General features: G+C 38.6%; 1 long non-coding RNA gene across 1 annotated transcript in view; it reads right to left on the bottom strand.

The window, feature by feature from the left end:
* LOC137992316 (uncharacterized) overlaps positions 1-1,785 on the bottom strand; it is a 2,093-nt gene extending 308 nt beyond the window's left edge. The window contains exons 1-2 of the long non-coding RNA XR_011121669.1: positions 869-1,785; positions 1-19 (exon numbers count right to left, since the gene is read on the bottom strand). The exon at positions 1-19 is cut by the window's left edge and continues 308 nt beyond it. This is a non-coding gene — a long non-coding RNA (uncharacterized lncRNA). The remainder of the gene's footprint in view (positions 20-868) is intronic.
* Between the last annotated feature and the right edge of the window lie 3,215 nt (positions 1,786-5,000).

The raw sequence follows: 5,000 nt of genomic DNA, 5'->3' as shown, positions 1-5,000 counted from the left end.
CAGGTATGGCTACCATTTCCTACAAAAACAATGATAAAACCATTACACAGAAAGTGAATAATGACACAGTAAGCACAAGGGGAAAGATAATACCTTACATTATGAAATTTTGAACCACGGATACTGTGTTTTTCGCTTTCTGATTGGTTCACTCACTCAGTTAACAGCTCTTATACAGTATGACATAATATGGAAACTGATTGCGCCAAGTGTTACCACGCTGAAAACTGATTGCCTTTAAATATGTCCAAGTGTTAAGAATCAAATGAAAATTTAATAAAACAATAATCAATGGATATGATTGAGTTGTTGATCTCATATCAACATGCACTCATGGAATTATAATATTATTGTTCATTATTGTCTTGTGCTATAGGAATTATATGCTTATTAGTGTAATTACTGAAAGTTCTCTGCACTGATTGCTTGTCATTGAGATGATTATTATTACGTGATAATCACCGAAGCGGTTTTTTCAAAATAGCCACAAGCTGTTTTGTTCAGGTGACAGACGAATAAATTAATTGTTTTAAAGAAAATGTGTATTATTCAAATAATCAACTATGTAATAGGCGATTTGCATGATGGCATCATTTACTAAGAAATTGAGTTGCTTCTATTGTCAGGCAAATTTAAATTATTGTTTCCGATATTCCCTCAGACTTTATGAATCTTGGTGAACAAAAACCTCAACTTTATCTCGGTTTTTATTAACCGATATTCACCTTGCCTTCAGCGAAACAATAATTGTTAATAATTATTTTTTGGCGTTCATACTAATTTTTAGTGTTAAACAACTTTCAGTCAGGGGTACGCATCTAACTAAAGCTGTAAGGCTTATTATTATTATTATTATTATATAATGTACCTGAAGTGTTTGCATGCTTCCAAAGCTTTGCTGCACATGTGTTTTTGTAGCCGTTTTGCAAACTTATAAATATGAAAAAGTTGACCAACATGGTTACTCTGTTACAGTAATGTACTTTTCTGGGCTGTTCCACAACTGATCAGGACAATATTGCCAAACACTGAGTGGAAGACGCTTTGATGCAGATTTCCTGGAATGGTTTCTGCAAAAATATTTGCGAGGAACAGCAACAAAAACCTCGCACAGATCGATGGCATTTAACAGTCAAGGTTACGTGACGTGGAAATTGTAAATCCCAGGTGTTAAGAAAATTCAACTTTGTGGCTGAAGTTCACTCACAGTTCATCTACAGCAAGAAACCCAGTGGACGATTTTATACGATCAAAGTTGTATGACCGCGTTACGTTACAGTCTTCAATAACAACGGCCAGCCAAACTTATTTTCAAAAGCAAAAACCTTTCGTCCATCAAGACCAAGTTGCTCCTGTAGTTCCCGAGAACAAAGAAGAATTTCGTTGCCAGTTCGCTGGTTTCTGCAAGATTTTTAAATAATCTGGGGGCAGACCAACACCCCATGTCAAGAAAATTCACAGTAGCCAAAACCAACAAAATGATACAAGAGGACGCATTGCTACTTGACATGCAGACTTGCGAAGTAATCAATCGTGTGTCCTCGACCGTTGATTTGGAATCGCTGAGTGTTCTCTCCGACCTTGAAAAAAAATTCCTCTGGCACCCAGGGTATGAGTCGTCTAACTTTCCACAAAATTTAACAAATGCTAGAGTGTTATTCTCCACTTCGATCGATCACTGTCTCGATCACTTCGAATCTTTAGAGTTTGCGCAGGCGCAGTTACGCGAAAAAAGCCATTTTACGTCATTATTCTCTAGCCAATCAGCGGTTTTTGCGCTCTGTCGAAGAAAAGTGAGGTATGAGGAATGTGTGGTTCGTGGACACGCTTAAAAACGCGCAACCCTCGCGAAGTTATATGATTCAAACCAAAATGGTGGAATAATGCTGTTCGTTTTGTCAACGAAAACAACTGAAAACAAGACTCTGTTTGCGAAACAAAAATTGCAGCAGAATCGCGGCTTGTTTCAAAGCAATGTTACGACGTTGATTCTAGTGAATGCGAAAGGTCTAGCGAAGAGGAATCCGTGTATTAAATAGCGAAGAAGAAGAAATTGAAACGGAAAGCGAGCTGGAGAGCGGGTAGTGAAAGACCAGCGTAAAGCTCCTGCTCCGATGATACTTCAGCAGATGAGGAGAGGAAAATGAAAAAATCGGACAGTACAGGGACGTCGAACTCGTCCACTTGCCGAAAGCCAAGGAAGAAGGCCCTTAAGAAAAAAGGATGAAAATTCTTTCTGGGCAAGACTCAAGAGATGGAGGATTTATGAGAGAAGAGAAGACCTCGACGTAAGAATAAGGCAGATGATAGAATCTGTTGACAAATGATCTAGAATGCTAGTACCCGTCCCGTGCAGTTTTTGAAAAAGCATTCATAAAATATTCAGTATTTTCCTCCAGGATAGCATCAAGAGACAAAAAAGGCTAGCCTTGCCCATGAGTGGTCGAAGAAATTTAGCAAATTCCGTGACAATTCGGCTTGAAGAAAACCATACAACGATGAATACGTGTAAACCAGCAAGAAAAGTGTGCGGATATCGATGGAGTGTCGATGAAATTTTCGTGTTATCATGCACTCACGAAGCAATGTGCTATTCAACTGAAATGAAAATGGTAGACAAGACCCTTCTTCCTTCCGAAATGAAAGATCACCCGATCGCGTGAGTCAAGGAGGGCTGTATTTCTTGATGGAAGAATACATGGGTTTTATTGCATTTGCTGATGAATCATTGGCCCCTGCAGTAACTGTCGAAAGGACATCTCGAAGACGTTCCTCTTCATTTCTCGGCCTTGTGTTTACATGAAACAGTGAAATCTTTGCTTTATTGAAATCTGCCCTAACTGCTGTTGGAATCAGCACAGAATCGTCAGTTTTTAAAAATATATACGAACAGTACAATTATTAACCAAAGTATACAGAACAAGGATGGAAGTTTTTCTCCAAGCAATGAAGGAGAAAGACCTGTTAAAGAAAAACAAAGTTGCTGACATTTATGTGTTACTGTGACAAGCTCAAGGGATTTTTGTTAAGATCCAAAGTAGGGCCGTAGCCAGTATGAGGCAAACCGAGACACTTGCGTCGGTCATTTTTTTCTTGATTCGTTATGTACCAAGAGACAGGTGAAAAGCAATTTTAATCTTTCTCACTGTTATTTCCCTTTCTTTGGAGTCTTTTTTAACGCGGCACTTAAAAACATAACGAATAAAATCAACATCTCGTCTTTGATTTGAAAAGATAATGAATTTAACAGCAGCTCTCCATTGTCAAGACGATTTCAGCCCTTTTCAGGGCCGTAGCCAGTATGAGGCAAACCGAGGCACTTGCCTCGTCATTTTTTTCTTGATTCGTTAAAATAAAGCATAATTCCAGTGTTATCTTCAAAAAATACTCGTCATAAACACCTAAAATGCCTACGAAGATTATTTAACGATGGACATTGCCTCAGTCATAACTTTTTTCTGGCTACGGCCTTGCAAAGACAGTAAGAGTAAGGAAAATTGGCGTCGAAACAATATTATTTTAAATGCTTTATTTTTTCCCAGTGCTGCCATGAACTGGTGGTATTCTACAAGCCACTTCGACTTGTTCTGGGAGCAGGCAGCATTTCACAAAACTTTGGACAGGCGGTTTGTGAAGTTTATGCTCGCTTCAAACTTATTTCATTACGTAACTGTCAATCAAATGGGAACTTGAGATTTTTGCACCGAACTTCGTCCGAATTTGGTGAACTAATTTTTGCCATAGCTCTCGTTTGTTGTTTTGAAATGAGTCACTTCATAGTGCAAGGAAAAGCAATTCCAAGTTTCGGAAAAAATATTTAAAGGAGGTTAGAATGGGAAGGACCATCTCGAATAGGACAGGAACTGAGATACCTGAAACAAACCATCGCCAAAATTGTTGATAAGTTCGTTTGCAGAGGGATTATTGAAGCCAACAAAAAAAGGAAACAAAACTCGGTCACTGTGTACCGACGATTGGAGTATTTATATTGACTTCTGTAAACTACCAAGCCCAGCGTTAATGGCAGTGAAGTCCAAAACAAACTGGCAAAGAATAACGTTTGTTTACCCGAAATTTTACTTTCTTTGCATGCGCACTTGGAAAAATGTCGGCCTCCAAACGTTATGCGCCTGCTCAGTATCGAAACTCATACTCTTAGTCGTTGTCGTCCTCCAATCTAAAGGTCCTTAAAAATGACTCTTGATGAGAATAGACTTTTCCAATATTTAGCAGCTTGCGCAGCTGCTGATTCAAGGACATTGCATTTTTGATGATTGAGTGTTCAATGGCAAAAACTGCACTGTGGTCTAACTGATCAAACTTTGCCTCATTCCCAGAAAAGTTCAGCACAAATTCCCAAGTTCGATTCCTTTCAAATTTTGCCATCTGATTGACAGTTACGTAATGAAATTTTGTGAATTTACTTTGCAAACTGCCTGTCCTGTGAAACGCACTGTAATAAATTTGTCACCCAGCCGGCTCACAATGGACAGCATGTTGCACCATGAGTCGTCAGTTACATCACTTGCTACATGTCTGTTGCACATTTTTTCATTTAACTATGAATAAGTAATTTTAATGTACTGGGTGACATGTATTGCTTGCACGACATTTTATTTGCTGGACACGTATATGTTATTCACTTGCAGGGAAGTCCATATACTTAAGATCAGACAGAGAGCACAGTTCTTCCCAATGTGGGCAAAGCTGGCTTGCTGAGAAACATTTTTATTTCAGTCTAAACCCTGGTGAAATGGTTGCCAAAAAATTTATGTTGAAATTAGTATTTACCCTAAAAAAGTTTACATGATGGTAATGCCAGTGGTCAAAGATACATGTAAGCAGCCTTGGAACAACTGCAATGTGATGTCTTTACCCTACACTGGATAAAACCAACATTCTCTTCTTTGTGGCAGATCACTGGACAGGCAGTCTAGATTTCTCATATCTGGGATGAATTAGTAAGTAAATGGATCTGAATTTCTCTAGACCCTGCACAT

Source organism: Montipora foliosa, chromosome 2 (assembly GCF_036669935.1).
Source record: "Montipora foliosa isolate CH-2021 chromosome 2, ASM3666993v2, whole genome shotgun sequence".
In the NCBI taxonomy this organism is placed as follows: Eukaryota; Metazoa; Cnidaria; class Anthozoa; order Scleractinia; family Acroporidae; genus Montipora; species Montipora foliosa.
The sequence above is the reverse complement of the archived record's forward strand: the minus strand, read 5'-3'. Positions and strand labels throughout refer to the sequence as shown.